The 17,855-nt window shown below is 33.9% G+C and overlaps 1 long non-coding RNA gene and 1 pseudogene across 1 annotated transcript; both read left to right on the top strand.

Annotated features, from left to right (window-relative positions):
• The first annotated feature begins 2,444 nt into the window (after positions 1-2,444).
• Positions 2,445-6,616, top strand: LOC125663186 (piggyBac transposable element-derived protein 4-like; annotated as a pseudogene).
• A 7,324-nt stretch (positions 6,617-13,940) lies between these two features.
• LOC125683844 (uncharacterized) lies at positions 13,941-14,421 on the top strand. Its single transcript, XR_007373147.2, has 2 exons — positions 13,941-14,027; positions 14,292-14,421. It is a non-coding gene; the product is annotated as an uncharacterized LOC125683844 (long non-coding RNA).
• Positions 14,422-17,855: the final 3,434 nt, after the last annotated feature.

A 17,855-nucleotide genomic window follows, 5' to 3' on the forward strand; every position in this document is an offset into this window, starting at 1 on the left:
CGTGATGATTTAGATTTCTTACGACACTTACCTGATAAGGTAAACGAGAACGCAATATTAGTAACGTTTGATGTTGTTAATTTATATACTAATATTACTTGTCCACTAGGACGTCAAGCACTAGAATATTGGATAGATAAACACCCAGAACAAATAGATGAACGTTTTTCTAAAGACTTTATTTTAGAGGCAACAGCACTTGTACTACAAAACAATGTTTTTACATTCAACAACAAACACTATCTTCAAGATAAAGGTACCGCTATGGGAACCAAAATGCCACCAACATATGTCACACTTACACTCGGCTATTTAGAGGAATTATTATACCAAAAAGTTAAAAAAAATCATTTGATGAACAATTCGGTCTATATATAAGACAAAACTGGAAAAGATACTTGGATGATTGCTTCATTATTTGGAACAAAGACATTACGGATTTGAATAAATTTAAGAACATTCTAAACGAATTGGATATCAATTTAAAATTCACAATGGATTACAGTATATCTTGTATACCATTCCTGGATGTTTCTGTTATCAAAAAGGAGGATAAAATTATTACAGATATTTATTACAAACACACGGACACTCACCAGTATTTACACTTTTCGTCCTCGCATCCAAGACACACAAAACGTGCCATACCTAACAACCTCGCCAGAAGAATATGTACCATCGTTAGCGAAGAACCAACCAGAGAACAACGTTTAGGGGAATTAAATAGTTATTTACAAAAACAGAATTATCCAATCAAACTTATAAACGACAGAATCAAGAAAGCCAGAGAACTCAATAGAGAAAATTTTATCAATAAATCCAAAATCAATCCCACAACAAATTCACACATTTTACCGTTTGTTACAACATACAACCCAAGGAACTCTAATGTTACACCTATCGTTCGGCAACTCAACGACCTACTAAAAACATGAAAAAATGGGGAAAATTATGAAGAAATATACTTTTATCAACAGCAAGAGACAACCGAAAAATCTTAGGAGACTGTTATGTAAATCTAATTTTCAGGAAAAGTCCAACAAAAACATTTTCACCGTTACCAAATGTGACGATCGGCGATGCGGAACGTGCCCATACTTAAGAGAAGGAAATTCGTTCAAATTTAACAACAAGGACTTTACAATAAATTGAGATATGACGTGCTCCACCAAAAATTTAATTTATGTTATAACATGTGCTGGCTGTGCAAAACACTATATCGGTGAAACTGGAACTACTCTGCGAACTCGTATACGAGTTCATAAACAACACATTTCAGCACCCGAATACAGAAAAATTAAAGTTAGTGAACATATAGATGTGTGTGGCCACGGATAATTCAGTGTATTTCCGTTTTATAAACTGTATACAGAAAATACTATTTCCCGACGAGAAAAAGAAAGACACTTTATTAAGACTTTAAAACCGGCTCTCAATAGCTTACTGTGAAATATGTTTACTGTTATTATCTATAACCCCTTCTCTACCGTACCGGTCAATTTGACCGGTGGCGCGTAAAAACAAGACTACGCAAAAAGAGTGCCTCTAAATCTTTGAAACTACGTCCATAAGATATATGATCTATATATCATATTTTTGGAAATTTTCTCTATTTTTTAACTATGTAAATTTTAATTAAGTAAATAAAGCCATTAAATCAATAAAACCATTTAAAGTGAAAGATGGCTCGTCTAAATATGACGCAACGCTTTGTCGCAAGGTCATTTTCCCCCTCGATACCATTTTTTTTATTGTCCCTCTGAATGCAATATTTTTTATATGTTTGAAAAGCATATATTCCCTGCCTTCAGTGTATATAAAAATTATTTATAATGCCCGGCAATGTAATAAGTAAATAGCAATTGTTTGCACACATACGTGTTCTTACGCTTTAATTTCTCGATTTTAAAACAGATCGGCGTTTTACCTATATTCGTATATTGAAATAGGGAAAAGTAAATACAGCCTGTAGAAGTAGAGGGAATTTCCTTTTTTATTCTCGGTAGTTTTTATACAACGATAAAATGAAATTGGGACACTAAATCAATATACACACATGTATGAAATAATTACCCTGGTATTCTCTGCTTTAAAAAAAAAACCCAATAAAACCATTATTGATACAAGTAGATCTATATATCAGAACTTTACACAAACCATTTGTAAGTTCATGAAACACATATTGAGAATGTATCGGTAGAGTACGTATACATTGGAAAAAAATACATCAGATTTAGATATAAATATCATGTAACATTTTTCGGTAGAGCTATATTTTTTTTCTGCCAAACAAAGAAAAAAATTAACAAGTCCGACGCTTTTTTCCGTGATCCGGATCCGTGGTTTACTGAGTGTGCAGGAGTAACACGTGTTTCCGTTTAACTGAAAACAACACAGCGAACGCTAAGATTTCAACGCTTTAACGCTTATATACAACCTTCACTATGGAAAACGACCTGATATCCTCAGATGAAGAAGATGCATTGGACCTCCTTTTGCAGGATACATTTGATGACGATCCAAGCGACTCTGCATTCACTATAAATGACATGTAAGTTGATGTAGTCACAGAGGACTAGGAAAAAGTGCGCGAAAAGCTGTTTGTGGTTTTGTCGTTTTATGGAAATTTACAATATGATGCCATAATCTGTCGTTTCGTGAAAGAAAGTATCTATATATATGATATCTACACCAAGTATGCAACATACAACTCTTTATTAAGAGCTGAACATATATGATTTAATGTGTTCAATTTGTCCGGGCCCGGCATTCATGGGCGCTCGTGTGCTGATTTTCTATGTTGATCAAAATCCTATCTTTCTATTTCCTCAAAAAAAATTCAAACATGAATAATTAGGAAAAATCATATTGTGATAATATAATTCATTATCATAATTTGAGTTATTTTTTTTCATATTGTAGCAAAAACGAAATGCGGGGGGGGGATCAATTTTCGAAAGGCTAATAGAAAAATCATGGTTCCCTTTTACATTGTATCTAAGTACATGCATTTTATACCCATGTAGTTAATCATATATGACAATAAATCACATGTTATCCATACCTGCTGGTGCTGGTGTGGCAGGTGTGCTGTTAGTATTAGAATGCTCTAGGCCTATCGTTGAAATGATTATGTCCTATGGAACCGAGGCCTTTACTGAGACATAGTTTGATTATTCAAAACCAGTGTGCTATGAGATGATGAGCAAGTGCCCCATCTTGCCTAGATTTCTCTAATTTTGACTAAATATATCTCCTATTTAGTCTTTTGTACTATTTTCCATCATTTTTTTATGAGGTGAAATTAATAAAATGACGCAAATTTTAATAGTTTTTGAAAAAAATTAACTTCTCCCAATAAAGTAATTCAAGAAATCAATAGATTTTGTCATTTATTTCTCCGGGAGTGGAATAAATTATTGCTTCTTACATTCTTTAGTACATTTTTCTGAGCACAATACCACGATTTACCTTAATTTTGAAAATTTTAAGGGGGGGGGGGGCGGCTGCATCCCCCTTAAAGCCGCCACTGGGCATCTCTATTTGTAAATGAATTGACCAATACTTCCAAGCGAAGTTATCCACTGCTTCCTTGAAGCTTACATTGCTTTAAAGCATAGATCAGGAATGTTTAATTGTAATTATTTTTTTCATCTTTAAAAAGGGTATTGGAATCCCAGTCCTCAGTGGGAAGTTCCCAGTTATCTTCCTCTAGCGAGGATCCATTGGCAAATCCAGACATGCATTGGAAGGATGCTAATGTAGAGGACACAGGGGCACCGGATCCAAGAACTGTGGCTTTTCACCCGAAACGACAACCTGGCATTCAGATGGGACGACTCTTGAGGTTGTGTATAGGGTGAAACCCATTGTTGCATTACTAGATATCACATAAATGTACATGCGAAACATAGAAGATACAAAAACATATCATGTTCCCCAAACGGAGTTTGGGAACATATTGGTTTTATTCTGTTTCTTAGTATTATTATTCCTTCTTCTTGTGACTTTTTTGTCTACGTGCCAAATATCTACAGATCGGTGTAATAAAAATTGCAAATGCACATGCGTATGCACGTGCATTGTCGTTTGAAGGTTCATTTCTTTGAATGACCATGACTTTCTTTGTTTTTCAACAGAATCTTTTGAAACTTAGGTTAAAAATTTATCTTGATGTTCTTAACTCAAATCTATAGTCAAAATTACTTTCCAGCACGTGCATGCACGTGTGCTAAATTCTGATTGGTCGATTTTCAAATCACCATAACTTTTTTATATTAAATGATGGAAACAATATGAAATTTATACTGTAAGTATATCGATCAAATACCTATTGAATAGCATCAACAAAAATAATGTGTCTTACTTACGCGCACATGCATTGATTTTGGTCCTCGTAGTTTTGAGTTGCTGTTAATTTCTCATTTTTCATTGAACTGTTGTGAAACTTCTGTTGTAGTCATACATGTATATTTAGACTTGAAATACATCAACATGGTCAAATTACTCAACAGCACGTGCGTGCATGTGCACAGAATTTTTAGATGTCTATAACTGATTTGTTTTAGCATGAAATAGGGAATGACGGCTAATACTAATTTTATTTGGAATTTTCTTTTAGATATGGGGCCAGATTGTTCAGAGAACCAGTAGATTTTTTGAAGCTGTTTTTGACGGAAGCTTTTTGTTTTTTCCATCTGTGTTGCCACCAACCATTATGCTGAGATGGCCATATCTAGAGGGGAAAGATTGTCGTATGCTTCCCAAGGAAGTTGGCAGCCTCTCACTGAAGAGGAACTGTATAGGTATTAATAGTTCTAAAGTACCAGTATTGTTACAATGATTTTCAGGTTGAAGTGAATTATAATTTGCATTGCAATAAAATTACCCTCTACCACAATTAATCTGGCTATACATCTTACATGTTCATATGATGTGTACTGCAATTACCTCTGATAAAATTTTATCATAAGTTTATAAATATATAATCTTCAGAAAGAGTTGATTATAGGAAACATTTACACAGCCAATTGCGTATTCAATTATTTTCATGCTAAGTAAACTTACTTTTGATAACTACTTTTTGTTTCAGATTTTTGGGCATTATCTTATATATGTCTGTCGTAAAGTTCCAGTCGATAGATAGGTATTGGTCAACGCATGCCCTATATCGGAACAACCCAGTACCAGGAATTATGTCTAGAAATAGATTCCAGGCTATTTTGTCCTTCTTACAAGTAACTCCACCAGCTGATATCAACAAAGGTTTCTACTACTGTTTTTATTGCACATTTTATGAAATGTTCAGTTATAATATTTGCATGTGCGGGATTTATGTGAATAATTCGTTATATATTATATGATGAGATTCATGCATAAACTAAAAGGCAAATATATAAATTGGTAACATTTCTTTTCGAAAATGTATCGGCAAAAACATTTATATGGCATATAGTTTTTGGTCTGTCTGTTTGTCTATGCTAAAAGCCACAGCTTTTGAATGGGTAATAATTTTACATTTGTATGCATTTGGAAAGAACTTTCCGGTGTTACCAAATGTTTATACTTTGTGACTTTAACTTTGCTGATATTAAAAGGCATTGGTGTTTGTCAAATGCATTTACATTTATTGCATTTTATATTTAATATATTATATATCATTTCTAATGATTTCTTGTACAGTAAACCACGTATTACAATGCTATGTTTTATTTTTTATTTCATCAGCTGAGAAGTTAACACGAATACAGTCATTGGTTGATCATGTTTGTAAGAAATCGAAGGAATTATACCAGCCTTACAGGGAAATAGCGGTAGATGAGAGAATGGTCGCCTCTAAGCATAAGTTCTCGGGCATTCGTCAGTTCATTAAAGACAAACCTGTTCGCTTTGGAATAAAGCTTTGGGTTGTAGCATGTAATATGTCTGGCTATACATACAACTTTTTTGTCTATCTTGGTAAAAATAATACTATTTTTACAGATAAAACAAAGGGTATTGGATTTAATGTCACTATTACATTGTGTAAACCTCTTTTTGATCAAGGATATAGGTTGTTTACTGATTGTTTTTATACATCTATAGCTCTTGGCAAAGAATTACTTGCTAGGAAAATTTACCTTATTGGTGTACTGAAATCTAATAGCTTGTCTATACCTGATGAACTTAGAAATGTGAAAATGTGGGAAAGAGTAGCCACTAGAGGTGATTTAGATGGCACAGAGTTGATGAATTTGTATTTGTGCAATGGAAAGATTGTAAGATAGTTACTTTTATGTCGCCATTACACCATGGCTCAGCTACAACTGTTTGTGAACGCACTATGAAATCTAGATTAACTTGGAACAAAAAAGGACTTGTACAACCTGTAGTTGCTAATGATTACAATAAATGTATGGGAGCTGTAGATCTTTCAAACCAGTTTACAAGTAAATATCCGTCTTATATTAGAACACAGTATCATTGGTGGAAAGTTCTGTTTTTTCATTTGCTTGATATCATGGTTGTTAATTCTTATATTATTTTTGAAGAATTTAGAAAATTACATGCCAATCAGTTTGCAAATTGTTCTTCTGTATATGGACAATTTGAATTCCGCGAATCACTTGCCATGTCACTGATGGGTTTAAATGAAAAGTGTGTATCAAAAGAAAGTCCTATTGCATGTATACCTGAATTTTTAGATAAAAGGAAAGACTGTACATATTGTAATTCTGAGGCAATTTTTATGAATGAGAAGGTTCCAAGTTATAAGACATCTGTATTTTGTTTATCATGTCAAGTTCCTCTTTGTTTATCAAATGACAAAAATTGTTTTAAAAAATGGCACAGTAAAGAAGGGGAAGATGATAGAAATTGTACAAATTTGTCATGTAAAAAGAGAAAATTATGAATATACTGTGTTCTCAATGTATATTTTTTTCTGATGTCAGAGGTATCACAAGTGAATATAATGCAATACACATAAAATGTGTGTAGTTCTTAAAATCTGGAATATTTTACTGCATGTACATTTTTGTTTCAATATGTTAAATGGCTTGTGTAATTAACCACCAGAGGTTTTAAAAGGTTGCATATAATAAGCACATTCTTGTTAAACATGATGCAAGTGCAGTTAGATATAGTGATTCAAAGCAAGTACATGTACATGTACTTGAACATTCCTACGTGGAGAGGAAAAACGGGTAGTACTTTATGATAACATTTGTTACGGTGTTGTTGCTTAGCAACCAAATATGTTTGATGTAAAAAAAAAATCAAATTATTTTGAATGAACAGTTAAAGATCTTTATTTTTGATGTTGCAGTATTCTATCTAGTGGAAGATATTCACAGAACATCTTATTGTTAAAAAACGATGTCAATGTACATTACGTACAACTTTTGAATTTATGACCTTTGACCTTAATTATCTCCCATGTGTTCATAATGTTTGTTAAAAAAAAAATTAAAATCATTAAGATCTGCCTACATATTATATTTTCAAAATAATGTGGCATTTACTAATAACCATGATATGCAATTATGTTTAAATTGTATCAAATGGCTGCAGAAAGGCAAATTTTGGTCAAAATTGCACTGCGAGTGTTGTTACTTAGTAACCAAAAATATTTATATGTCAATAAAATTAATTAATTTGATTGTAATGTTGTTGTAGTATTTTAAAAGGTACATCAGCTCATACCTTTAGAATTTCCTATTTTTGGTTCTAATCTAGTGAGAGGGGTCATGATATATATATTTCTGGGAAAAAAAATGTTTGAAAAATCTGCACTTATTTGACCTTTGACCCTGTAGACCTCTTTAAGGTCATGGAATATCCTGACAACATTTTTAGAAAATTGTTCTCCGTCCAATTGTGAACAAAATTATATGTCATATGCCTACATCAAATGAAGGCACATATTGATTTAAATCGATTTAAAAGACACTGTCATCTTGTCTTTAAAAACCTCTAAAAAGTACCGGTAGAGAAAGGGTTAAAACCGGCTCTCAATAGCTTACTGTGAAATATGTTTACTGTTATTATCTATGACGTCATAATATGCTTAACGTAAAAACCTTTTCCCTTCATTCGTTTATGACGTCGTTATGTCCGTGAAATGTTAGGACGTCTTTATGACATCAGACTATTTCAAAACTATTTTAAAATGTAACGCCTGAGGATTATAAAATGAAAGCGCTTGCATTAATTTTTTAACTTTGTGTACTGTTTATTCTATTTCTTTTAATATTTTACACGGGACACTGTGATATTTTAAAAACACAATTTATATATATATATATATATATATATATATATATATATATATATGTATGTATGTAATATTTAGTGCTATATATATTAATTGATTGATTTTCACATGTATCGTTTAGATCATAGGGGTAAACGTAAGGTTGGGTGTTATAATTGTTTGTTTGTGCTTTATATTAAATATTCTATACAATTACATCTCGAGATCCACTCTCCTTATAAAATATCTTAAACACTGAATGACACAGCGACTGTGTGGGATTGCATCAGTGTGTATAAGTAGCGCTTTAGGAGCATAACAAAGCTTCCCTTTTAGGGAAGTCGTTGTGACCGAGTGGACTTACGCACTGGTTTGACAATCTTGCTAGGCGGTGGGTGCCGTACGTCGCTGCTTCGACCCCGGGCTGGGGCGAAAATTTTCAGTACCTAGTTGTGATTATTTAGTGCTTTATATATTAATTGATTGATTTTCACATGTATCGTTAAGATCCTAGGGGTAAACGTAAGGTTGGGTGTTATAATTGTTTGTTTGTGCTTTATATATATATATATATATATATATATATATATATATATATATATATATATACAAAGCACTAAAATGACCAACGACACGAACAACCAGATTGTCAAATTTTCGGGACGACCCGTCCCTTCTTCAGGACGGCGGGTGTGAACGGTCAACAGGGGATACTTACTCCTCCTAGGCACCTGAACCCACCTCTGGTGTGTCCAGGGGTCTGTGTTTGCCCAACTATCTATTTTGTATTGCTTGTAGGAGTTATGAGATTGATCACTGTTCGTTATCTTCCCCTTGCATAATGTGGCCAATATCAACAGAGCACAATAACAAAAACTACATATAAATACATCTAGCACTACAACTACACTAATCTACAAACGTATTTACATGTTTTTTGGTCTTTGGGCTTGCCAATCAATGTTAAAAGTCACTTTTGAGTACCAAACATCATCATTTTCTGAGAAAGTTGACAGAGGGCGCTGCCGGAGCCGATCAAGATCAGGATTCAATTCACAGCTGTAGAGTTCGTAGCTTAATACCGGACAATACGCAGAGCCTAAAACAAAATGTTAATTTTATAACGGTGAAACAAATCTGACACTTGACTTCTCTTATTCACAACATAATATCTACTCTCATGTATCAAAATTCCATTTTTGATCATTTATAAATATTTAAAATGTAAAACAATATTATTGTATTATTGATAGCGATATCAAACTTTTAATGAACATATGAAGATGACAAAATTAGCTAGTATTTCGGGCATACCTCGACTGGTCGTGTTGAAAAATAAACAAGAGACTTTATTTTAAACCGTAAGAACTAAACAAATTAGTTTTAATTTTAAACTGTTCAATGGCATAATATTCATATTTAGTTCTAATAGATAGTTTCGGTCAGAAGTGATATTTTCCGTCATCTACTCGTTGTTAATTAAAATGTAAATGATTGCAATTTTTTGTTTTATATAAATAGATATCAATTGAATTCATTTTAATATTTAAAATAATTTATTTGAATTAAATGTGAAAAAGGTGGGTTTTTTCAAATTACGCTGTAAACAGCCATGTTTGGTGATGACAAAAATGTGCCGGAATGTCTCTATTCAAATGCGGCTTCTTTTCTCACAGAAAGAGGTCAATAAAACAGGTTGGGAAGAAACGCAGCATGTTTATGAAAAAGAAAAGCAGTCGAGTTTGTTTTATTCTAAATGAACTAAAGAATGTCCGTGGGTAGACAGAAAATATGTTTTAGTTCAAACTTAACAGAGAAGTGTGGTTTGCTATTAGAGTTAAGTATCTAACTCGATTATTACGTGGAGAAAACATCAGTCTGCATTTTTCTGAGAAGTTTGCTATGGGCTAGTGAATGTAAGGTCAGATCTAGCAAAATTATTTGAAGTAGCACGATTGGTCCAGTGCTCAAAATAGTAAATGTCAAACCCTGCAGTTGAAATAAAAAATATCCTGGAGTTCCTCATTGACGATATATTCGTAGTCTTTGGTGATCAGCTCTTCCAACACTCTTTTGGAATTCCCATGGACAAGAATTGTGTTCCGTTCTTATCTGACCTGTTTTTATATTCTTATGAAGCAGAGTTTATTTAAAAGCTTATACGCGAGAAGAAGAAATCTCTTCCTGTGGCCTTCAATTCGACATTTAGATATATCGATGTTTTATCTATCAACTATAAAAAGCACTTGCTCTAGCCTTCAACTCGACATTAAAATACATCGACGACGATATATCTATTAACAATCATTTTCATTCATATGTCAATTCGATATGAACTCAAAATGAAAGACACCACAGATTCCTACACATTTGCTTCGTACTTAGATTATTTTTTTTGAAAATCGATAATAACGGCAAACTAACAGCTCAACTTTATGACAAACGGGATGATTTCATCTTCTCCATCATCAACTTCCCATATTTATAAAGCAATATCTCATCATCACCTGCACCTGGTGTTGTGTCGCTCAACTGATTCGATACACTAAAGCTTGTTCTGCGTAAATCGCGGCAGTCTACTGACAAACAAGATGATTTTACAGGGGTTTCAACGGTCTGGTTTCAAGTCAGCATTTCGCAAATTCTATGGTCGTTATAATTATCTAATTTGCCAGTACAACCTATCGTTGTGTCAAATGTTGTGTGACGTGTTTCATACCGACTGTTAGGCCGTTCATGGCACACTGATTTTGACTACGGATTACTCCGTTTACCTGATCAATTTAGATGTAAAGCTCACGGAGGGTGTGACCGGACGACAAGGAATGCTTACTTCTCCTAGGCACCTGATCCCACCTCTGGTATATCCAAGGGTCCACGTTTACCCAACTCACTATTTTGTATTCCTTAAAGGAGTTATGAGATTAGTCATTGTTTGTTATTTTCACCTTTCATAAGCTAGTAGGTTGTCAAAACCTGTAACAATAAATTTAGAAAAATTATATTCATCTTTGTGTCAAATGTTCTGTGACGTGTTTCAAACCGAATGTTAGACAGTTCTGGACACACTGACTTTGACTACGGATAACTACGTTTACCTCATCAAGATATAGGGCTCACGGCGGGTGTGACCGGTCGACAGGGGATGCTTACTCCTCCTAGGCACCTGATCCCACCTCTGGTGTGTTCAGGGGTCCGCGTTTGCCCAACTATCTATTTTGTATTGCTTGTAAGAGTTATGAGATTGATCACTGTTCGTTATCTTCACCTTTAATTCATCGATATTTTGAAGGAGCTATAACTAAGTTGCTTGATGGGGTTTTTTCTTTCTTTCCAAAATATGAATATTAGGAATGAATATCTAGAGATGGGGTTTTGTATTGTGGATAATACGAAACCCCTTGCAATACAAACAGCCTATCAGAAAATATCTATGTTCCTAAATAAGAATCCTGAAGAAATATTGTCCGAAAATCGTCCCTAATAACCATCAGTAATATCAATGATTCTGAATATAAAGAATTACTTCTCTGTGAAAATCACAAAAGAATATTTAGGAAAAATACCATTGCATTCAAATCCATCTATCTCAAATATTTTAAATTCACTCATGTAAATAAGAGGATTCTGTTGTACTTCAAAACATTTTTGGGTATTTAAATTCCAGATAGATCATTCTTTTCAAAACCATGACATTGATTGTCCTTTGTTTTAGCCACTTTAACAATAGCAATATTCAGGAAATAATTTCTCTTTAGTTTTAATAATTGACAAGGTTGACAAGGAAACAATTAATCTTAGTGATTCGTTTAGTATATAAAGAGCTCCATTCGATCAAATGTGATATCCAGTGTCCAAAGTCAATATGGGAAAACTCCTAGGTGTTTTGATCCTTCTAGCCTGCCTGGTTGTCTGTTCAAACGGTAAGATTATAACTCTCTCCTTTCTCTCTCTCTCTCTCTCTCTCTCTCTCTCTCTCTCTCTCTCTCTCTCTCTCTCTCTCATACGCTACATTTAGTTTCTTTAAGTATTTTTATTATTATTATTTGTATGATATACCGGGTATGCAATAGATAGTGCAATTTAAACGAATGTGTCATTGAAATCTAGCATGTACTTTATTTCGAATGAAATTTGGAATACGAAAAATGCATTGAAGACTTTTATGTAACATCTATAATAATTTGTTTCAAAGTTGCGAAAATATCTTTTTTTAAGATTACGAAACGAAACCATATAAGTTTTACATGATTCATTATTATAAATCGTATAACTGGTGTTTTATTTTCTGAGGTTCATTTCATGAGGAATTTTTGCGGATGGCAGGAATCGTTTTCGATATAGAGAGAGAGAGAGAGAGAGAGAGAGAGAGAGAGAGAGAGAGAGAGAGAGAGATTGATTGATTGACTGATTTATTTATTTATTAATTGATTGATAAAATTCAGAAATAGGTATAGATTTTTCTACACAAGTAGTTGTATAATAAAAATATCAAAGATCAGATTGAGTATACTCGACTTGTTTCTTCAAGTTTTCCGTAGATGACTTCAACTTGTCCATCGTCTACTACCCATATCTATGTACCTCACAGTGGGTATCATTGGTCGACAGGAGATGCTTACTCCTTCTAGGCACCTGATCCCATTTCTGGTACATTATATGTCCAGGGGTCCGTTTTTGCCCAACTCTTAATTTTGTATTCCTTACAGGAGTTATGAGATTAATCACTGTTCGCGGTTATCTTCACCTTTTCATTTCATATATCATTGATAAACCAATTTTTAGTAAAAATCTCTTGTGATGTCAATTTAATACAATTTCTATCATTGTTTTCACTTAATTATGCAAAATGCTTGAAATTGTCTTTTTCTGGAATCCTTAACAGATTCTGATACATTGATTATTAAGAATAATTTATGTAATCATCGAGGTAAAACATCTAACCTGAAAATACTCTACCTTTTTAACTAATCTGCGCCGTAAAATTTCAATTTCGTATTTGACGGCTGATATCACCGCAATGCCTACTAATCAAATTATTTTGAACTCATGATATTTTACCAATAGAAAAGAGCTACGAATAACGTTGCAATAATGTGGTTTTTATTTTCTTCAAAAAAGAAATTTTTCATTAAATATATTGTAAAAAAAAAAATGAAACTATGACTCACTTATAGCCAGATAATCTACCTTGGTATAGTTTGAGAGCGAGGCGACTTTACAGAAATCACTATGTATACATATTTCCATTAATTGTATATGTATCTATAATCCAATGATACAAACTATAAATACATTCTTTACGTGCTCAAATCACAAAATCAAGATATAAAATGTAGAGTAAAATGATGAATGGCTTCCACCTCTTACTCACAAGAAAAATAAGTTGCAGAACTGTAGCCTCTCGGTCGATCGAGAGAGAGAGAGAGAGAAAGAGAGAGAAAATTATCAATTTTTGCAACTACAGTCCAGCCTTTTCTCCGCACGAATAATTGAAATTCGAATTGAAATTAAAAACTTAAGATTTTCAATTCTGTTTACAAAATCAAATTACGATAAAAGTTTAGGTTGTCTTTTCACTGTCAATTGATAATCAAATGAGAGTAATACATGTACAAGTATAAGGTATACAGGACCTCAGTTCTGGGGTATCACAAGTTAATTCTGTTCATGTTTTCAGGTTGGTTATTTTTCAACAAGGTTGGCTGTATTTCCGAATGCATGAACATGTTACAGTGTGGTCCTGGAACTTATTGTGACTTCAGATATGGTCATAGAGGTTGTTGCATAAGAAGTGAGGATTAAAAAATATTTCTGATACCTTCTAATTATAATGTAAACTGACCAAACATTGATTTACTTTTAAGTATGTGATTCTGTTAGTTAAAGATTTCTTTTTTTTCAAAATAATTTACAAAGTTGTAGTCAATTTATATGAATTGCGCCCTTTCTGTTATTTCTTTTGAAATTGTTATCATGTTAAAACAATGCTCATGATACTTAAATATCTTAACCAGTGAAAGGAATGTCTTTTAATTGAAATATATTCTTTATTCAGTGGTTGCTGGCGGTTGACACTGTGACAGTGGATTGGCTACAGATCATCAGAAAATGACGATGTAACATGATTAGATATTTTGTTTAATTTGTGATGCTAGTCATTTTCCTGTCTACAATTAAAATCTTCCATAAAAGTTCTCCATCACTTGACTTTGAATACAACGAAATACCGGTAAATCATTTTCAACATTATCATTAGCTTGATGGTAGATTAAAGTAATGACTAGATTCAGCAACAAATGGGAAAGACATGTATGACAAGAACGTTTATATAAGCAGTAAATGAAAGCGTGAACTGGGAGAGGGCTAAATGTTCCTTAATCTATCATCGTTGGTGTATACATAGTAACTGATAAAAGGTGAAGATGACGAACAGTGATCAATCTCATAACTCCTATACGCAATGCAAAATAGATAGTTGGGCAAACACGGACCCCTTGACACACCAGAGGTGGGGTCAGGTGCCTAGGAGGAGTAAGAATTTAACCGAATTATATGTTAGATGCAAGGTGAAGATAACGAACAGTGATGAATCTCATAACTCCTACAAGCAATACAATACAAAATAAATAGTTGGGCAAACACGGACCCCTGGACACACCAGAGGTGGGATCAGGTGCCTAGGAGGAGTAAGCATCCTCTGTTGACCGGTCACACCCGCCGTGAGCCCCATCTCCTGATCAGATAAACGGAGTTATACGCAGGCAAAATCAGTGTGCCAAGAACGGCTTAACAATCGGTATGAAACACGCAGACAGCATTTGACCCAATGCGAGGTTGTATTGACGAACTAGATCGTTATAACGACCATAGAATTTGCGAAATGCTGACTTCAATCGAGACTGTTGAAATCCCTGTACCATCAACTTGTTTGTCAGTAGCTTACCTCGATTTAAAAATTGACTATACGCAGAACAAGCTCTTGCATATCGAATCAGTTGAGATATATAAACACCATATGCAGGTGATAATGGAATATTGCTACATAAATGTGGGAAGTTGACGATGGAGAAGCTGAAATCATCCCGTTTGCCATACAGTTGAGTTGTCAGTTTGCCGTTAATGTCTACTTTCAATAAAATATCTAAGTATGAAGCAGAAGTGGACGACTCTGTGGTGTCCTTTATTTCGAGCTCACAGGGATATATCAAATCTACATATGAATAAAAGCTATCATTGTTAATAGACAAAACGTCATCGATATATCTAAAAGCCGAATTGAAGGTCAAAGCGAGAGATTTTTTTCTTCTCACGTAGAAGTTTTTGAATAAATTCTCCTTCATATGAATATAAAAACAGGTCAGCTAACAAAGGATCACAATTCGTGCCCATAGGAATTCCAACAGACTGTTGGAAGACCTGATCACCAAAGACCACGAAGATATTGTCAATGAGGAACTCTAGCATATTTTTTATTTCAACTTCAGAGTACTTGTGCGTGGAATCAGAGTGGTGTTTAACAAAGTAAGTTTTTGAATGACTGATCACTAGATATGAATATTTCCGTTTTTGTTGAAGAAGCAACTGTCTATGATGTCAAAAAGTCTAGTCTTTAATTTATCGTAAGGAATGGTCGTGTATAGTGTTGAAAAGTCATAGGTTTTAATGCTATTGATTTGGGGAAACTTCTGTGATTTCAAATTTACTAAAAGTTCTTTAGAATTTTTTAGACTCCACATTTGATTAACACCACTTCTGGCATATGTAGTCGCACAGTAAGTTTGAAGTTTCTCCTTCACAGTCTCGATTTAAAAACTGACTCTACGCAAAACAAGCCCTAGTGTATCGAATCAGGTGAGATATATAAACATCAAATGCAGGTGGTAATGGAATATTGTTATATAAATATGGGAAGTTCACGATGAAGAAGCTGAAATCATCCCGTTTGTCATAAAGTTGAGTTGTCAGTTTGCTATTGATGTCCACTTTCAATAAAGTTTCTAAGTATGAAGCAGAAGTGGAAGACTCTATGGTGTCCTTGATTTCGAGCTCACAGGGATATATTGAATCGACATATGAATGAAAGTTATTATTGTTAATAGACAAAACGTAGTCGATATATCTAAATGTCGAATTGAAGGCCACAGCAAGAGATTTGTTCTTTTCACCCAGACGTTTTTGAATAAATTCTGCTTCATATGAATATAAAAACAAGTCAGATAACAAAGGAGCACAATTCGTGCCCATGGGAATTCCAACAGACTGTTGGACGACCTGATCACCAAAGACTACGAAGATATTGTCAATGAAGAACTCTAGCATATATTTATTTCAACTTCAGAATACTTGTGCGCGGAATCAGAGTGGTGTTTAACAAAGTAATTGTTTGGATGACTGATCACTAGATATGAATGTTTCTGTTTTGTGTTTTTGTTGAAGAAGCAACTGTATATGATGTCAAAAAGTCTAGTCTTTAATTTATCGTGAGGAGTGGTCGTGTAAAGTGTTGAAAAGTCATAGGTGTTGATGTTATTGATTTGGGAAAAGTCTTGCGATTTCAAATTTACTAAACGTTCTTTAGAATTTTTTAGAATCCACATTTGATTGACACCACCTCTGGCATATGTAGTCGTACAGTAAGTTTGAAGTTTCTCATTCATAGCTGTTAACATTTTCGTGAGGAGCAAAGATAGGGGCTTGGTAGAGCACTCACTGGATCCAACAATGTATCTTTGTTTGCAAGGGGTTTTATGTAGTTTAGGAATCTAGTATAGGTACGGTAACTCATTCATTCGACCCATTGACTGGGATATTAAATGTGTCTAAAACTGAAACATGGTTTTGAGGAATTTCCTGTTTTAAAAGGGCAGTTGGAGTATAAGAACGATTACCAAAAGTGGAATTAATACAACATCAATCCCAAAGATCGCCATGAGATGGACACCAGCAGGAAAGAGAAATAGAGGGAGACCAAAGGAAACATGGCGGCGATCAGTAGAGAAAGAGATGAAGGAGTGTGGATGGACTTGGGGCCGGAACATGGCAGCAGACAGACAAAGATGGCGATCCTCAGTGAAGGCCTTATGTGCTTCCTAGCACGAAGAGGATTAAGTAAGTAAGTAAAACTGAAACATAGTTTTGAAGAATTTCATCTTTTGAAAGAGCAATTGGAGTATAAGTACGATTACCAAAAGTAGAGTTAATGCCAAGTTCGTTTAAAATACAGTTGTAATAATCAGCCTTACAAACAAAGACAATGTTGTTACTAACTTTGTCAGCTGGAACCAAAACATATTCCTCATGTAACCTATCTAATTCTTTTATCACTTCTGGTTTACTAAACACAGAAGGATAGATGGTACGTACTTTTGTTTTGATATGGCTAATGCGGGATTTTTATATTCCTCTTATGCTTTTAACCCGTTCTGAAAATGTATCAAGTTCTTTTTCATATTTAGCCCATCGTCTGGCATAAACTTCGACAGAATTCATAATAGAGATGAAGTTCTGTCGCCAATTGAAAGACCGAGGTTGTCTGTATTTAGGACCTTTTAGAATACTAGTAAGTTATTTGAGATCCTCATTTTCAACTATATCAACATCACCAGTAATGACATGTCTA

This window comes from Ostrea edulis, chromosome 6 (genome assembly GCF_947568905.1).
Source record: "Ostrea edulis chromosome 6, xbOstEdul1.1, whole genome shotgun sequence".
NCBI lineage: Eukaryota > Metazoa > Mollusca > Bivalvia > Ostreida > Ostreidae > Ostrea > Ostrea edulis.